General features: G+C 43.4%; 1 pseudogene; it reads right to left on the bottom strand.

The window, feature by feature from the left end:
- The window catches only part of LOC118362533 (kinesin-like protein KIF26A), a 127,663-nt pseudogene extending 115,254 nt beyond the window's left edge, over window positions 1–12,409 (bottom strand).
- Window positions 12,410–20,319: the final 7,910 nt, after the last annotated feature.

Below are 20,319 nucleotides of genomic sequence, written 5' to 3'. Positions count from 1 at the left end.
TTGTTTTTGCTTTAAGTTTCACTTTTTGAAATAAACATGTGGAACTCAACCTCCGTTGCGCCTTGGTCCCGTTCTCACGACAACCGTGACAATGGTGGAGTCCACTTTCCTTAAAGGACATGTAGCACAAGATTAGAGTTCTATCCTGTCTATATATAAATACAAACTGTCGAGAAACTAGGCCTACCTGTTCATCGTCTGCTCTTACACATATCAATGTAGTTATTCATTATCAGCTTGTAAGCAAATAGCAGGCCTGTTCAGTCATTGTCTGCAAACACCAATAAAACACTTCATTCACCACCTCCACAATGCCCGCTCCATTCCACCACCTAGCTACAGACACTGCCCTGGGGCAGTAAACCTGCTTTCCCTGTGGTCAGAGGTCAGAGGATAATAGAGAGGTGAGATCTGCCTGCCACTGACCTCTACCACCAACTGTTCAGATTAATCCAAGTCTACAAACCCTTAAACCGCTACAAGGCTTCCTTTGTTAATAATTCTGGGTAATCATTGCAGTTTGTGAAGTCCACTCTGAATTCATATTCTTATATCTTAGTATATACTATAAGTGCCTATGTGGGGCTGTAGGCTATGGTGCTTGTTTGACTGACCTGTACCCTTGTTGCAGTCATAACACAATACCTACTTATCTCTTCTAGCCATCAGAACAACCCTAAACCCTACATAAACTCACACTGGCCCTGGCTGTACAAAAAACAAAGACATACAGTACACACACACACACACACACACACACACACACACACACACACACACACACACACACACACACACACACACACACACACACACACACACACACACACACACACACACACACACACACACACACACAATGGAAGCGACTGGAATCGAAAACATTTCAACCAATGAATATATTGGTTAACTTACAATGCTCTTACATTGAACACAGTGAGAATAGAAGCAAAACATGAAGGAATGTTTCTAAAGGACATTGTTTGTACAGTGTCTATCATCAACTATAAACTTTGCTTGACAAGGAGCTTCAGGGATGCAAGCTTTGAAAGCAGAGTGTCGATACACCAGCTTGTATACCTAACACACAATGGTTTTCTTTCCCTGAGCCCTTTTTTCTCTTTCAAGGTTTGGGTGATAGTCAGAGATAGGGAGGGAGGATACTCATTTCAACCACCATATCAAGTAACTGTCAGCATGTCTAGACCAGAGGTTTCAGATGCTGTTGCCTGGTCATCGCTGAGGAATTAAACCCCTTCTGGGTCACAATACCGCCGGGCTTTAGGGCCTTTAGAAACCCAATGGCCCATTGTTGTCACTGACAGCTCCTTAACTTTTCATGAGATGGCTGACAGTGCAGACAAAACAAACCTTCCTCCTCCCAATCCATCACATGGCACGGCCAAAATATTGAGTAACCCTTTCAGGGCAGAAACCATCTGAAGGAATGTAGGAGGGGGGTATTGTTCATTAAGTGCGGGTGGATCTGAGCCAGGTGTACAGGTATTGTCTTTCTATAGACATGTTGAATGTTGACAGATCCTCTGATTACGGGAGAGGGGTAATTAGTGCTTTGAACATGAGGTTAGCCTTTAAGTGACCATCTTTCCCCCTATTATACCTTACCTTGCCTTCATGTCCAGCCACATGAAATATAGTGTAATATCTGCTGTAGTCATCCAAATTGTCTGCCATTTACCATTGAAGAGTCTTGTTAGTTTTTAATGATATGAATCAAATACTGTACATTAACCAGTTGAATGATTAGGGGTGAGAATCAATTCTGCAGAACCTCAGTGTCTCCACTTCAGCTGCCTCTTAAGCAACGCCCGTTCTTCTTTAATGCTCTTCTGTCTAACAATGTCTAGTTAATGTGTGTCCAAGTCACTGTATTTTACTTTAGAGCAGGGTCTTACCTCAAGGACAAAACTCCATCATGACAGAGTTAAGCTTTAGTATTACTCTAAGTTGAGACTTGACATATTGTATTAAGATTAGTAGGTATTACGTGATTGGCTGTATTTAGTGAGGTAGAGTGGAATGGATGATGTCAGACAAAGCACATGCCAGCTATAAATATTAAAACAAAAGATGTTGGTGACACGGGAACGGCTCCTCTGAAAATGAGACAGGTACTTAAAGTCGGCAAGAGTGAAAAAATACTAATTGCTGTCACTGGTTGTGCAAACTGCAGCAGACCATAAAGAAAATAATCTGTCACCTTCATTGTTCTAATGCTGACCCTGCGTTTCCCTCGACAACACCTCCCAGCACAGCAGCAGCCGTCTCCCTCCCAGTCCAGCTGTAGTGTATGCTGGCTGCTGCTACTCTGAGCTCCTTCAGGTTGACACTGAGCCAGTGGCCCAGAATATAGAGACACTAGTGAGAACAGGAGCTCTTTAAGTTCCCCAATGAGTCACAACAACGTTAGACTGACCTGATAGGGTTCTTTGAAAGAGAAACAGGATAACACGAAAGCAACCTCTGAGGCAGTTCACTGTGTCTGTGTATTTCCCAGTGAAGTTACCAAGCCAGTCCCTGCCTAGGGATTCAGCATAACACACCCATTCAACCCAAACTGTCTTCCTTGAATTCATATGTTGGTTGTTACTGCTACTGTACTCAAAATATTAGTCCACTGGAAGTCGGGGGGGCTGGGGGGAGGGGGGCGGTATAGGGGGCAGGCTGACTTCCTCATCACAAAAATGGGACGGCAGGAGGATAGGGCAAGGAAGGGGGAGCTCTCACATAAACAGCCTCCGCTCTCACATGACAGGTACAGCAGAACTCTGTAGCTCTGATGCCAGGAGCACCAATAACCCAGTACAGCAATCTTTCCACTACACATCACCTGGCCCTCTTCCACCAAAGGAAATCTGTAAAAGCCATCCATCCACGACCACATCCAGTCCAGAGCCTCCAGGTGGGCAGTACAGGCCCAACAGGTCAATGGGACCCTTTCTCCTGCAGCTGGAGAAATTGATACCATGAGGCAAGCACAATAAGAGCACCATGCCTTGACTGTTTACCACCTTAAAATTAGGGACCTATTTAGCCATCAACATGTGTATAATAGGAGAAGGAAGGGGCAGCCCCCATCCCACCCTCCAACCCCTCCACACCTGGAGAGGACCACACAGGTAACAGAGAGAGGACTCAGTTCCCATGGAGAAGGACTGGCAGGTGGGATAGTGTATGTCTGTTTGGGGAGGGAGAAAATACCTGGTGCTTCAATATATAGAGATCTGATATGATTTAGGCCACCCCGCATAGAAACTAGACCACACATACAGAGGAAAGTTTTTCCCCGTCCCGTATCTCCCTGTTCCCATAAGACATTAGGTGTTGAGGGGATTCAGAGGAGGCTGGAGGGTTTGTAATCCAAGATAAGCATGAGACCGTCATTTAACAGCGGTGGGAATTGTGGGGCGAGCCATACAGGAACACTTTCAATGCATGGTGAAGGTCAATTGGGACTTAACTTCCTCCTCAGCCACTTGCTTATTTTCTCCCTCCTTGCCCCCCCCCCCCTCTCTTCCCGACAACATAATGAAGAGATAAGCATTGTTTAGCAAAACAATGAGACACTTCCAAAGACCTTTCGGTCTCAGACGCTGAGGTTTCACATCCATAAACAGTGTGTGGCCGTGAGCAGAGAAATAAAAGACTTCACAGGAAGACTGGGACATTATAATTGAAGTCATTACCCCACAGCCTCTCATGACTCCAGTATCTACATTGGAGAAGGACTTGATATATATTACCTCTACACCCAACCAGAGGACAAAATAATAATGTATGTTGGTAAGGGGAGTTATAGCCACAGCTTTTGCGGTGACCGTATTATCGCCAGTCTGGCGGACACGAGTCATGAAGGCAGTCAAATTTGACATGACTGTTTCGTCATGGTAATTAGGCTTCTCCAAGCTCTGATGGTCATTTGTAGCCTACCAAACTTACTGTCTGGTACTCTGCACTCTATTGTCCCTCTAATCACTAAGAGATCAATGCAAACATATTTGAAAATCGAATCAAGCACTTTTTTACCTTTATTTAACTAGGGAAGTCAGTTAAGAACAAATTCTTGTTTTCGAGGTTAACTGCTTTGTTCAGGGTCAGAATGACATTTTTACCTCGTCAGCTCGGGGATTTGATCTCGCAACTTTTCAGTTACTAGTCCAACGCTCTAACCACTAGGATACCTGCCACCCCATGAGAGCCCATGAGCTCATGTCGCAACATTTCTATAGGCTATGCAATTGCGTGAGAAAACAGAGTGATGGACGCTAATAAAAATATGAGGATCCCATCAGCTTTCTATATGCTAGGCCTATTATATTTATTTCTCAACTTTCCTAATATTAAGCACATTGCTTATATTTACAACAGGAGTACAGCCTACCAGGCTGGCATGAAAATAAACCATGGGAAAAGAGTCCTCCATTTGCTATTTAAGTGCATAGATGACATGTATTTGTTTCCACTGCCCCCGTTTCGATACAGGTGCATGATAATAGTCCATTCTAAATCAAAACAAAAGTCACACATATTATTTAGCTCATGTAAAGACAAGATTAAATCAAGAATAGTCTGATGGGTGACAATATTATCCTATCACTTGTGAATTATATTTACTTTATTTTTATTTCACCTTTATTTAACCAGGTTGGCCAGTTGAGAACAAGTTCTCATTTACAACTGTGACCTGGCCAAGATAAAGAAAAGCAGTGCGACAAAAACAACAACACAGAGTTACACATAAACAAACGTACAGTCAATAACACAAAAGAAAAATCTATGTACAGTCTGTACAAATGTAGAAGAGTATGGAGGTAGGTGATAAATAGGCCCTAGAGACTAAAATAATTACAATTTAGCATTAATACTGCAGTGATAGATATGCAGATGATGATGTGCAAGTAGTGATACTGGGGTGCAAAAGACCAAGATGGTAAGTAATATTATGGGGATGAGGTAGTCGGGTGTGCTATTTACAGATTGGCTGTGCGCAGGTACAGTGATCGATAAGCTGCTCAGACAGCTGATGCTTAAAGTTAGAGGGAGATATAAGACTCCAGCTTCAGAGATTTTGCAATTCGTTCCAGTCATTGGCAGCAGAGAACTGGAAGGAAAGGTGGCCAAAGTAAGTGTTGGCTTTGGGGATGTCCAGTGCAATGTACCTGCTGGAGCGCAGGTACATTGGGTGGGCATTCAATGTTCTTTATTTATATGTTTTTTGTTAGCTCTGTGTAGACTTCAGAACATGACGTTCGTTGTTCTTTTGTTGTTTTGTTTGGTGTTTGGACTAATTAAAGAATCATGAACACGTACCACGCTGCACCTTGGTCCACTTCTTCCGACGAGCGTTGCAGGGGCTTTACCTAGCAAAGATGACCTGGAGCCAGTGGGTTTGGCGACGGATATGTAGTGAGGGCCAGCCAACGAGAGCATACAGGTTGCAGTGGTGGGTGGTATATGGGGCTTTGGTGATTAAATGGATGGCACTGTGATAGACTACATCCAGTTTGCTGAGTAGAGTGTTGGGGGCTATTTTGTAAATGACATCGCCGAAGTCAAGGATCGGTAGGATAGTCAGTTTTACGAGGGTATGTTTGGCGGAATGAGTAAGAGGCTTTGTTGCGAAATATGAAGCCGATTCTAGATTTAATTTTGGATTGGAGATGCTTAATGTGAGTCTGGAAGGAGAGTTTACAGTCTAACCAGACACCTAGGTATTTGTAGTTGTCCACATTTTCTAGGTCAGAACCGTCCAGAGTAGTGATGCTGGTCGGGCGGGATGGTGCAGGCAGCAATCGGTTGAAGAACATGCACTTAGTTTTACTAGCATTTAAAAGCAGTTGGAGGCCGTGGAAGGAGTGTATGGCGTTGAAGCTCGTTTGGAGGTTTGTTAGCACAGTGTCCAAAAAGGGCCAGATGTATAAGAATGGTGTCATCTGCGTATAGGTGGATCAGAGAATCACCAGCAGCTAGTGCGACATCATTGATATATACAGAGAAAAGAGTTGGCCCAAGGATTGAATCCTGTGGCACCCCCATAGAGACTGCCAGAGGTCCAGACAACAGGTCCTCCGAATTGACATACTGAACTCTATCTGAGAAGTAGTTGGTGAACCAGGCGAGGCAGTCATTTGAGAAGCCAAGGCTGCTGAGTCTGACAATAAGAATGTGGTGATTGACAGAGTCGAAAGCCTTGGCCAGGTCGATGAAGATGGCTGCACAATACTGTCTTTTATCGATGGCGTTTATGATATCGTTTAGGACCTTGAGCGTGGCGGAGGTGCACCCATGACCAGCTCGGAAACCAGATTACATAGCGGCAAAGGTACGGTGCGATTCGAAATGGCCGGTGATCTGTTTATTAACTTGGCTTTCGAAGGTTTAAAAAGGCAGGGCAGGATGGATATAGGTCTATAACAGTTTGGGTCAAGAGCGTCTCCCCCTTTGAAGAGGGGGATGACCGCAGCGGCTTTCCGATCTTTGGGGATCTCAGATGACACGAAATGTAGGTTGAATAGGCTACAAATAGGGGTTGCAACAATTCTCATAGTTGCACACTTCATGTAGAACAGCCCATAGGCCTACATGTTTTAATAAGGTTTGTATCGCAACTAAAGTGGCAAAATAATTTCTGAAAATTAAGCACATTAATCCGTTTTACAAGGGGTGTAGAGCCTAACTGACATATATAAGCAGCACCTGAGTTTCAAGTTTGGGGGAAGATAATTTACACCATAAAAATGCACCTTATAATAAAAGCATTACATGCATAATTGCATTTGTTGTCAATTTTGATAATGGTGTTTTCCGCTAATGGAACATTTGCGCCTACTACCATGTGTGCAATGCTGCACTTATAATGTGAAGAAATAGCCTAATAGCTTATCTCTCACGATCGTCTAAAGAATTAACGGACTAAGGCGCAGAGTTCCACACGTTAAATAAATGAAACTCACCAAAACAATACAGAATAAATGAAGTGTGAAGTAAATGCAGCGCTCAACTGTAACTACACAAAACAAGATCCCACAAAACACAGTGGGGGAAATGGCTGCCTAAATATGATCCCCAATCAGAGACAACGATAAACAGCTGCCTCTGATTGGGAACCATACCAGACCAACATAGACATACATTAACCTAGATAACCCACCCTAGTCACACCCAACCTAACCAACATAGAGAATGAAATGCTCTCTATGGTCAGGGCATGACACTACCCCCCCAAAGGTGCGAACTCCGGCTGCAAAATCTGACTCAATAGTGGAGGGTCCGGGTAGGCATCTAACGTCGGGGGCGAAGTACCCACTATGGAGCCAGGTAGAACACCGTGCCCGGACTGGGCATCTGCGTAGAGGAGGGCCCCGGCCATGGAGCTGGGTTGTACGCCGCACCCGGACTGGGCACCGGCGCCAAAGAAGGCTCCGGCCATGGAGCTGAGTTGACCGCCGTGCCTGGACTGGGCATTGGCACAGAGGAAGGCTCCTGCCATGGAGCGGGACTGGACGCCGTGCTCGGACTGGGCATCGGCGCAGAGGAAGGCTCCTGCCCTGGAGCTGGAGGTTCCGGACCGTGGATCGTCTCAGGAGGTTCCGGACCGGGGCCCTTCGCCGGAAGCTCCGGACCGGGGACCGTCGCCGGAAGCTCCGGACCGGGGACCGTCGCCGGAAGCTCTGGACTGGGGAGGCGCACTGGAGGCCTGATGTGTGGAGCCAGCACAGGTGGCGCCAGACTGGTGACACGCACTTCATTGCGAGTGCAGGAAGTAGGCACAGGACGCACCTGACCGGGAAGGCGCACTTGAGGGAGAGTGTGAGGAGCAGGCACAGGACGTACCTGACTGGGAACACGCACTCAAGGAGAGTGCGTGGAGCAGGCACAGGACGTACCTGACTGAGAAGGCGCACTTGAGGAAGAGTGTGAGGAGGAGGCACAGGACGTACTGGGCTGTGGAGGCGCACTGGAGACCTGGTGCGTATAGCCTGCATCAATGGCACCGGAACTTTAACACACTTTGCACGGCAAGTGCGGGGAGCTGGCACAGGATGTACCGGGCTGTGGAGACGCACTGGAGACACGGTGCGTAGAACCAGCACGGGACATACTGGGCCGTGGAGGCGCACTGGAGGTCTGGAGAGTAGAGCTGGCACAACTACCACAACGTGTCCTGGACAGATGACAACCTTCGCACGGCAAGTGCGGGGAGCTGGCACAGGACGTACCGGGCTGTGGAGGCACGTGCGTAGAACCGGTCCGTAGAACCGGCACACATTGTACCGGAACGATGACACTCTCCTGCGGAGTGCTGGCAGAGGTGGCATCGGACGCCTAACACGCTCCTCAGGGCAACTGTCTCTTTTATTTTTTTTATTTAACCTTTATTTAACCAGGTAAACTAGTCAATAATACAGTCTAAAAAAAAGAAAAAAAAGTCTATATACAGTGAGTGCAAATGAGGTAAGGTAAGGGAGTTAAGGCAATAAATAGGCCATGGTGGCGAAGTAATTACAATATGGCAATTAAACACTGGAATGGTGCAAAAGATGGATGTGCAAGTAGAGATACTGTGGTGCAAAAGGAGGAAAATAAATAAATACAGTATAGGAATGAGGTAGATAGATGGGCTGTATACAGATGGGCTATGAACAGGTGCAGTGATCTGTGAGCTGCTCTGACAGCTGGTTCTTAAAGCTAGTGAGGGAGATGGGAATCTCCAGCCTCAGTGATTTTTGCAGTTCGTTCCAGTCAGGGGCAGCAGAGAACAGGAAGGAAAGGCGACCAAAGGAGGAATTGGCTTTGGGGGTAACCAGTGAGATATACCTGCTGGAGCGTGTGCTACGAGTGGGTGCTGCTATCTGCTGTCTTGCCTCTCCAGCCAAACCAACAGCTCTCTCTCATCACTCTCCTCAATCTATCCCAATATTGCTCCTCGGCATCGCCGACCACCCCGTGTGCCATCCCCCAAAAAAAACACATTTTGGGCTGTCTTTTGGGCTTGCGTTGTGGCCGCGAACCCTGGCGTCTTCGCTGTCCTTCCCTCACCGCTTGCGTCTGCTTCCACGGAAGGCTTTCGTCTCCAGCCATAATTTCCTCCCAAGTCCAGGATGTCTTCTCCTCCTTTATCTCCTCCCAAGCCCTGGATACCTTCTCTTCCCGGGCACGCTGCTTGGTCCTGTTGTGGTGGGATCTTCTGTCACAATCGTCTAAAGAATTAACGGACCAAGGCGCAGGGTGCGTAGAGTTCCACATGTTAAATAAATGAAACTCACCAAAACAATACAGAACAAACGAAGTGTGAAGTAAATGCAGTGCTCAACAGTAACTCCACAAAAACAAGATCCCACAAAACACAGTGGGGGAAATGGCTGCCTAAATATGATCCCCAATCAGAGACAATGATAAGCAGCTGTCTCTGATTGGGAACCATACCAGGCCAACATAGACATACAATAACCTAGATAACCCACCCTAGTCACACCCCGACCTAACCAACATAGAGAATAAAAGGCTCTCTATGGTCAGGGTTTGACATTATCAATATTTATGGTACACATTCTGATCTGTTGCATCAGCCACATTTCATAAATAATATATTTTTTATGCTAGTAGTTGTATTAATTTGGGATCTATCTCATCCTACAACTGTCCCGGACTGTTTGGAATATTTGTTTATCGCACAGAATAGAATAGGTCGACTTTTGTACTATGGGGATAGCAGATTGACATAGGCTAGTGCTTTTGCTCTTTGTTAGGCATAATCATCTTGTTGGCTGACGAAAAGTAAATGTGGACAGTTCTTCCAAAATCTTCAATATGCACTTCGGAATTTAGGATTCATGCAGTTGCGCGGTGCCTGTATATAGCCTCACTACTGTATAAAGCCTCGCTACTGTTATTTTTCACTGTCTTTTTACTGTTGTTTTTATTTCTTTACTTATTTATTGTTCACCTAATACATGTACCTATTTTTTACTTTTTAAAAATCACACTGTTGGTTAGGGCCTGTAAGTAAGCATTTCACTGTAATGTAATCATTAAAATCCAGACAGAAAACATTTACACAAGAAGCAACCTAATATCGCACAGCCAACTCTAATCATTTAGTAAGTACACCATTCTGCGATTCTCACTGTTAAACATCGCACAGTGTTCAACACAATGGATCTTTATGTCATCATTTGATCTCATCAGTCAACGCCATTTTTTTCTAAAGTAATCTGGTATCATTTCATTTCAACCATGTTGTATTCGGCGCACGTGACAAATAAACTTTGATTTGATTTGATGAGTCTGACTTGTAGCCTGTGAGAAGACCCGATGACGTGACAGAGAGCCATGTGAGTGAGAGATTGCGCAGCACACTCAGGGAGAAGGGCACAATGCAGTACTCCTGGCCGCAAAAGGCATGGATTATTTTAGGGTGCATTTACAGCCAACAAGGGGATGCCTCCGTGACATTTGCGGCATTATCAAGTGCTTGTCAAATTGTGAATGAGAGACTATTGGAGTGTGTACAGCCTGCACAAAAACAAAGCAGGGCTCGTGCCTTTCAAGGGACTTCTTTCAAATCATCATTAGAGTCTCATCAAGCAGCCTGACAATGTATAAAAAATCTAAACAACGTTTGTAGAACAACTAAAGTTACATTAACAACTCTAAATTAAGCATATAGGAGTACCTATTTCTTTGTTAACTGCTCAACACTGACTACATTATCTTCATAGTGTGCTTCTTTAGACCAGTCTAAAATAAATAATGAATTTATTGTGAAGGTGTAGGTTATATTACATAGATATATTAAACTTGTTTAAATGGCTTGTAGGCTATATGTGGAAGCCAGGAGATGATAAATGTGTTTATTAATTAACGGTCAATTACTGTGAGACAGACAGTTATTTGCTTGACAATCAACACAGCCCTAGCCACAGCTACTACATGCTGGGAATACAGAGCTCACAAGTCTTACAGCCATGTCTCACCCTGCCGTTGTGTACCCATCGCACTGGACTATATCATAGGCAAATGGGCAGTGGGTACAAACGTAAAACCACCAGAGAGATGCCCATCAGTGATGAAGACCACAAAGCAAAGCTGGAGCATGGGTCATGACTCATGACATAGTCAGAAACCTGCAGAATCACACTACAGCTATCTACACTGGGAGGAGGGTGGCAGCACGCTTTATTCTGAGCATGCCATCTGTGCCCCTATATCACCTGCAGTACATGAGTGGAACCAAGGCAGCCTGTCCCTGTTACGCCAACAGAGCATGAGGTGAACAAACACACACTGATCTCCCATTACCACATGCCTCATAATAAACGCAAGACCCACCTCACTGGACTCATTACAAGAGGGGGAGGAAAGAAGAGGTTATTACCATGTCATTGCAATATTCACAAAAATAAACCAAGAGCACAGATCAGCAGAGTCATGGTGGTGTCAATTCAGGTTGATCAACTGTAGGGAGCCTTGGTGTAAAATTGATGAAAAGTATGACTTTGCATTACTGGTCAAATACAACCAGCCTTGAGACTCAAAGTAAAGTTAAACATGTATTCACAAACCTTTAGTGAACTTGGGTCTGCCAAGACCAGCGCTTGCCTCTTCAGCTCAGTCACATTAATTTGACATTGTTGGCAAAAGCTTCCTTTGCCGTCCCTTCTCTCTGACTCGGAGACGGTCACCGACCCAGCGCCCTCGGGTGGTGGCCGGCTGTTACACCGCGCATACTCGGATGAGTGAAGAATTTTCCTGGTATTCAGATCAAGAGGGAACGGCGACTCTCCGCTGGGACAACCCTCCACCTTCGTCAGGAGAGAAACGCAAGTCAGTTCAAATAGATTCATTGATTTCTATGTAGGAAAATACAATGGTTTCAAACTTGTAGACGCACAACCACAGGTGTGGAAGCCTAACGTTACTTGTCTGGAGTTGTTTGTTGAATGCCTTGACAAACTGCATGAATGTCAATATGAATACGTAAACGTTACCAATCTGCAGAGGTAGGCAAAATGCGATCCAAAACAAAAGGGTGTGCTGCGACAGGTGTTATTGTAAATAGGAACCGAACACTTTAACTGTATGTGTAAAACACTTTATATGACTAAAACACTTACAGTAAACCTGCAGTTGTCAGGGTCCCGTCCATGAGTTGCATTTCCCCGAAATGAGTTCATTCTCCTTGGTCTGGGTATACCTACTAGACGTAGTTCTCACATACACTCAACTGCGAAGTTGTACATTGAAGTGTCAGTGCCTACACACTTGTGACGAAAGCAAACCCGTCTGCTCGCTACCACTTCTGTAGAGAGTAGACTAATAACCATGGTTGTGTGCTGCACTGGATCAGTCCCATGACAATACAATCAATACGAGTGAAGTGAAGTTTTGGTCCTGAGTGCGCACGGTGGGCGGGAATGAACTCTTTTAAATGGGTGGGGTTCACAAGACAACTTTTGGGAAACTTTTTGGCGCATGATTTGACACTGCAATATTAAATCACTTAAAAACCGTAGGTTCATGTATCAGACATGGTAGTTCAATGTGTGGTAGTTGTATTAGGTTTGTAGGTTATTAGGCTAGATATTTATAAAGCTGAACTTGCCCATTGTAATTGCTGCTTTTATCAATACATTGCAGTAGTTTCAAGTTGTATTAGTCGTATGTACAGGATACACATGGAATACAGTACACCATCTAACAAAATGCTTACTTGCAGGTTCCTTCTCGAGAATGGAACAACAATAAGACATAATCAAATATAAGATATATGAACATAAAGTTCAGTAGAATATAATAAACATTTTAGCATAATACAGGAAGGCACAAATTATAGTTCAATATTTAGACATCTATCAGAGAAAGGGGGGATTGTGGTGCAAGTGTTTAAATTGTGCAGTATAAGCAATTTATTGTAAATAAGAGTCTGGTAGTAGCAACAATTGTGATGTGTGTGTGGCACGAATGCTACATTTCTTCCTGCGCTGCACACGGCTGTATCTGTTCCCTTATACAGGAGCAGTAAATGCCCAGTGCACTTCTTTTATTGATATTTTTTTCCTACACTGCAGAGGGAAACATCGGTCCGTTAATGCAGGCAAGGCTGGCCCTCTAATTGTCAGGATTATGCGGCCGTCTATGGCAGCAGATTGAAGAGGGTGGACTTTTCTGAGCCTAACTGACCAAGACACGCCTCCAACACATAAAACCTCACATAATTATACACAAAAACAATGAGAATTTCTCTCAACCAGTGGTATATGGGATTTTTAGGTGAATGCTGATGCCGCCCTATGATAAGAAGTGCCCACTTTGGCTTATGCAGGGACCAAAATATTATGTGTTTCTATTCCCAGCGCCTCTCCAGGGTGCTGTGTGGAGAGTCATCGCTGCACGCTCCACCAACGTTCAGTCAAAAAAGTTATCTAACATAGGGTGTGGTGTGTATTGGTAAAATGGGACACTTTCGTTTTCTATCTTCATACCTCTACTACACTATACAATATAAAACATATATAAATGTTAAAACCAGGATGGGTGACTCTTAATCTTCAAACACAAATTGTGCCGAGACCAAATATTTCCGGTCAATACTGGCAAATTGGGACACTCAATTCTTTATGGTAAAGAAGTATAAATTAGAGAGTAAATGAGTCATTTCAATATTTCAACTAGAAACTTACAAATTAAATGTAGTCAAACATGTTTTATGTATTTTTGTGGAACATTATTATTATATTCATTATCATCATATTTGATTTGAATTGTATGGTGTAGCCCAGATGTAATTGTATAGCCTGTAAATAAAATAAAGTTAACTTCATCTAGACCTATCAGCTCAACATTCTCAACACTACACTCTAATGGACATTTTGTAGAATGAAACCAAAAAGACCTCACCCCTCAACAATTTCAATGACTGTTTTATTGTCACCGAGTCAAATACAGCAAAATAAACCGTCATCATATACCTTGTATGGTGATGAATATAGCTAGCAAGGATTTGTCATTTTGGTGAGGTAATATATTTCTACGTAAAGTGTAGCTATGCTAGCTTTTTCTAGCAAGCTAGCTGATGGCAGATTTGAGGAAAATGAAATTGAACATTTGATCCTATTTACAAAATGGATTTCTATTCAGAAAACATGTATTTCATAACCCCCAAAATATTTGTTCTGCATTAAAATGGCAGAGAAGAGTGTCCCAGTTTGACAGTAGGCTATTGGCATACTGGGACACCATCAACATGTCAATGTTCTAAAAAGGTGAAGAAAAACCCCCCATTTACACTCATTTTGATTTACAATTAAATTAATCCATTCCATTTCAAAGTCTGGAAATTACGTATTTTAGACATCTTTCCAACATACTTTTGCTTACTGGGACTATTCTAGTTGTGCGGACTGACAATATTATTTTCTCGCAATGGTCAGGACCAGCCCTGAATACAGGAGTAGTAAAGGACCAGTGCATTACTTTTGTGAGAGAACATGTTTCCCCGCGCTGCAGACAGCTGTATTGGTGCGCAAATGCAGGAGTTGTAAAGGCCCAGTGCACTACTTTTGTGGCAAATATATTTTTATTAGTGAGTGAGTGAGTGAGTGAGTGAGTGAGTGAGTGAGTGAGTGAGTGAGTGAGTGAGTGAGTGAGTGAGTGAGTGAGTGAGTGAGTGAGTGAGTGAGTGAGTGAGAGTGCATGTGTGCAAAGGTGCAGAGAGCAAGTGCAGGTGGTCAGTCCACTTCAAGTGTTCAACAGTTTTATGGCTTGTGGATAGACACGGTCTCTGAGCCTGTTGGTATCAGACCTCCTCCTACATAGCATGACAGTAGGGAAATGACTGAGTTATTTCTATAGCCTAATGACATTATTATTTGAAATATTCATAGTGACTCTAGTTTATTGTAGTCAATGGCTGTATCCTGTTCTCACACAAGCAGACACATTTTTAGACATTGTTTCACAGACAAGTCAATGGGCACAGTACAGAGCCTCACCTACTGAGCTTTACAGCCAATGCTTCCCGTTCTTGCTACTTTGGCGCCATCCTTTGGTAAATACACAGATTGCAGGACGGATTTCCCAAAATAAGGGCCATGTTTAATATTTAATTAAAAAACTTTAAATATTTCATGTTGATGATGTAAGCGACAGCGGCTTCGTGCTTTATTGTGAGGATCCCTTCTACCCTCACATGACCCAGTTGGAGCCCTTTGTCTGTCTGTCTGTCTGTCTGTCTGTCTGTCTGTCTGTCTGTGTCGTCGACTGAGTTGAGTGGGTTCACGCTTGGCAGCGCAACTGGTAGCAAATTATAGGCGTCCTTATGGGGTTAACATAATGAGGTCAATTTAATACTGCTAAACGTTAATTTTGCGATTACACATGAAACAAAACATAAGCTATTCACCCAGAAAGGTAAATACAAAATTGACTGAATAGAATTGAATTGTTTTTATCTGAAACTATGGCCAATCAAGTCTGTCATTGTGGTCAATGATTTTGAGTCTTAATTTTTGGCTGCTCGGTGCCTTCTGAACAGAGCGCACAGCGAATGAGCGCCGCGATTACAGAAGCCACATTGCTTATTAAAGCAATGAGTGTTTGGGACCACAAAGCACAATCCACCCTGCTACTCTCTTCTGTTTTTGAAATTATTTTGAACAAGAGAATCCCAACCAGCGATCACGCTATGGAGTTGGCATTGTTGATGAGGCGCATCGGACAATCAGGGGAGCTGTTCATGGTGCTGAAATACCTGACGCCAGTCAAGTTAAGATTTACAGGGTCCGAGACAATTGACTTTGTGGTTTAGGCTACCTGTAAATCCAGGCTTGTAGCGTTACTGATGACTTTGTCTATCAATTTACCTATTTATAATCATTATAATGTTCCAGGTAGTTGGGGTGTGTATTAGGTTACATTTCATGTTTGTGTATGTTACAGTTATTTGGAGAGCAGTCACTCACCTTTGCTTTTCTCCTCAGAAGATGACTGGTAAATCCAAATATGATATCAGAGTCCACGAAGAATGTTCCCAGATCTATGAGACTGGGGTTGGGCTTGTCAGCTCCAGAGGAGCCCGAGGAGTTTGGTAAAGCCATGAGGGAAAAGTGCGTAATATTCCACACCCCGGGTTACCGAATTGACATCTATATTTGTCTATTCATTTCCATTTCAGGATATATTTTCATAGACCCCAAAACATAGCATGATTTCAAATCAAAAGCTATTCCGGACATCCAACAATGACTCAGAGAGAGCTCACTGTCTCTCCATGACCACTCCACTCAATGCCCAACAATTGCGGCGTGTGCGCAAATATATATTTCCCGTGCATGGCCAGCAGTCCAGCAAAACAATAAACCAATACAATCCATCCGTAATCGATACCTTTATATCCACAGGTATAGAAATGTTTTACCCATCCTTGGACTCATGCCTGGTCTTTCAGCTCGTAGGTCTCGGAACGAAATCACATGTGGCTGAGGACCACCTTTTGCAGTCCCACACCCACACCCCCTCTCCCTCTTTCCTCCTCTCTCGCTCGCTCACTCACTCACTCACTCGCCCAGTCGCGCAATTCCCCTGTCAGTCAGCGGTTAGCTGCGCTTACTGCGGACTTGCTAGAGGCTCCACCATTAATTTATCAACGCAAACACGCACGAGACCTGCGCAATCCAACAGCTTCGCAATGAGCCGGTTTGAGATCTTTGATGAACCAAAACTTGTGCCATGACCCAATTTAACTTAGTTGGATCCTCTCGTGTTTTTGAATGAAACTATTTTGCAGGGGAAACCCTGAGTTGATCAGTGCAGTGCACACAGAGTCCGCTCTTGCGTTCAGGTGTCTGTGTAACTAAGGGCTATTCATCACGAGGCTAATGTATGTAGGCTGTTGGCTTAGCTGCCTTCCATTTCCAGATCAAATGTTAATATGTAAAAAAAACTTTGAAAGACAATAATGTCTTATTTTCAAAGCATTATCAAATACAGAGCCGTTTTAACTGGAATTTCAAAGTAGATCGTGTATATTTTGTATGCTTTGAAAGCTGAACAGAGGACATTAGGCTATTCTCTAAATAAAACATCTTATCTGGGGTGCACAGAGGACCTTGTATTAGATAAGCAGCCAGTCATTACCGCCATAAACTCACTGGTTCCCGACGCCCTTTGAAGATGTGTCTTTAAAGCTTCTGTATAGTTTGGTGGGTGTGAATGTTTTCAATTTATTTTAAGATTGTATTTCATCATTATTATGCCAGCGCAGAATACAATTCGATACACAATTATGTGTGCTCGTGGTTAGGTTTACTCAAATGTAAGAATTGGGTAGTCTATATTATTCAACCTTTATTTATTCAGGTGTGTCTCTTGAGATAAAAAAAAATAATACATTTTTTTAAAACGATTTAGAAGCCAGATTAACTTGAGGGATATCAAGGTAGCTTAAATGATGCAGTTGGCTTATTAGGGTTGTGGGTTGCCTATAATAAACTCTAAATGTGACCTAGTTATGCACATTTCCCACTCCACCACAAACAAACGCTCAATCAAAAAAACACTAATACGCACAGACACAACCACAGCTTAGACATGTTAACTGGAAGGATTCACTGAAGCTTCAGAAGACCAATAATTACTCTCCGTAGTAAAGATGATTTACCATGTCCGACCGCCACCCAGTTCCCCACTGGAGAAGGTTTGTGTCACCCTGGGCCGCTGATGAAATCCCAATGACCACATCCCATGGGACTACTACCCCTACATCTGTTGCCCTAGAGCATGTAGGGAAATCGCTCTGGCATATCATTAATACTGCTCAATATCTTATCCAACTTGATAACCTTCGCAGTACACAGGGCTTCATGAGAACCATTTACCGAATATTGGTAATGATGTTGGCGTGGTGCTGAGAAAGCAGGAAAGAAATCTGCGTCTTGGATGCAGAGAATAATCTTTGGAATGCGCATTAATGAATGATTTATACACCAACACAAAAAAACCTAACGTTATTCCGATATAAACATTGGTATCATTATTCCTAGTGGTGTAACGTGTAATTATTTTATTCGAGGATGCTTTATTTTGTTACCAATAGCCTGTTCATTTTACTTTCCTTCTGAAACAACAAAGATGTTTATCCTTCACCGAAAAATGTGTCAAACTGTCTGGAATCCAATTTGCCCCACCTCGGACAGCGACCATGCCCAAGGCGCTGTTTGTCTGGACTTCAGAAACAGTTGGACACAACGAGGCTATTGACATTAATAACACAAGGGGGCACGCGAGAGCGAGCGAGAGACAGAGCGACATTATGTATTTCCCACAGATCACACAGACCCACAAAGACTTTGAAAATAAATCCGACATTGATAAACTCCCATATCTGTTGGGGGAAATTACACAATGTGCAATCACAGAAGCAAGATTTGTGGCCCCTTGCCATGAGAAAAGTCCATCCAGTAGACCTCAAACAACATTGTAAATACCACCTATGTTAATCTGTTTATTTATCTTCCCCCACTTTTCATACAACTAGTTGCACATTGCTAAAACACTGTACATAGCTGATGATATAATAGTTGACATGTCTAGCTTTTTAAAACCTGTTTACTGTTTTACTGTTCAAATTGTTTGTTGTTGTTACATTTGTTTCTTCTCACTTTTGTTTATTTCACTTGCTTTGGCAAAGTAAACATGTGTTTTCGGTGCCAATAAAGCCCATTTGACTTGTATTGAGTGAGAGAGAGACAGAGAGTGGGAGCGAGAGACAGAGACAGAAAGAGAGAAAGAGAGGGAGGGAGGGAGGGAGGGAGGGAGGGAGGGAGGGAGGGAGGGAGGGAGGGAGGGAGGGAGGGAGGGAGGGAGGGAGAGAGAGAGAGAGAGAGAGAGAGAGAGAGAGACAGAGAGAGAGAGAGACAGAGACAGAGACAGAGACAGAGACAGAGACAGAGAGAGAGAGACAGAGACAGAGACAGAGACAGAGAGAGAGAGAGAGACGCTCATATATCAAACCAGGTTAATATACAGGTAAACATAGCTGTACAAATGTAGGCTGCAGTGGTGTAAAAATAAAACAAGTTTTTCAAAACTTCTGGCATCTTTGATTAAGCTATGCTAAAGACATGGCGTGAAATCAGTCTAATCCACTCTTCTTAAATAACAATCTAATCAGCCTAGGCTATACTCAAGGATTCCTGGTACTCAGTGTAGGCCACTTCATCTATTGACTTGGAAGTATTTGTCCACCAGATCAAGTGGTCCTAAACATTTCACAATTTTGGCAAAGAACTGTTGAACTGTTAAGAACCACTCCACCAGAGAGACCAAACTACAAGGAGGCGTCATTTCAGGTGGTCCAACCTGGCATAAAGAGCACTGTCTGCAACAGACAAAGATTTTTGTTCAGGTTAAAGCCATCAATGTAGGCCTAAAATACACCACCAGTACTTCATATTTTTAGAGCAGTTTGAAAATAAATTTCTTACATTTTAGTCAGGGCCACTTACAAGAGCAATTAGACTTAAGTGTCTTGCCTTGACAGATTTTCATAGGCTACTGTAGAAGGCCCTAAACTAAATAGGCATATTTTTACAAAAGTTATCTTACCGTGAGTGGAGGTTTCATCTGAGCCATCCATGCCTATGCTGTGACTTCAGTGAGAAGCAGCTCTTTATATAGTGTTTTGGGGGTAGGTTCACACAATCTTTTCATTCAGCGAGGAACGAAGGCCATGCAGGTCTGACTGGCTGAGCTGGGTTCCACCTGCAACCTGTGCTGTACAACATACAGCCGCCCTGATGACGACACCAAGTGTACTCACTCACTCTCTGCACATTGCTGGAAATGTTCTGAAGTATCAACTCTGTACCAAAGAATGATAGTCGTTGCTAAATATTTATCTGATGGGTATACACAAATGTAGCTTATTATAGGACTTAGGCTAATGAACTAATACAGCTAGATTAAATACTGCATGGATGGCAACATATAGGCAAACACTAGGCAGCATACTTTTGGGTGTCTTGGGTTGATTTAACTTTTTGAGGCGCAATAGAACTGTCGTCTTTAATTATGATTCTTTATCCATATTCATAGATTATTCAAACATCTCAAATTGTCATCACACACACTTCTCCCCTATTCTGTTCCAACAGGGGGAGGTTCTTACCAGTCTATGGCTCTGTGTGTAGTTTACATGAGTGTGGTGCAGCTCCAACCCCTTATTATTCACATTGATCTCCTTGGGAGAATGCAGGGATTTCAGCTAGGTAATGAAAATGACCTCCAATAACAGAGGAC

The sequence above is a fragment of the Oncorhynchus keta genome, chromosome 29 (assembly GCF_023373465.1).
Source record: "Oncorhynchus keta strain PuntledgeMale-10-30-2019 chromosome 29, Oket_V2, whole genome shotgun sequence".
NCBI classification, from domain to species: Eukaryota; Metazoa; Chordata; class Actinopteri; order Salmoniformes; family Salmonidae; genus Oncorhynchus; species Oncorhynchus keta.
This window is presented reverse-complemented; position numbering and strand designations above follow the sequence as displayed.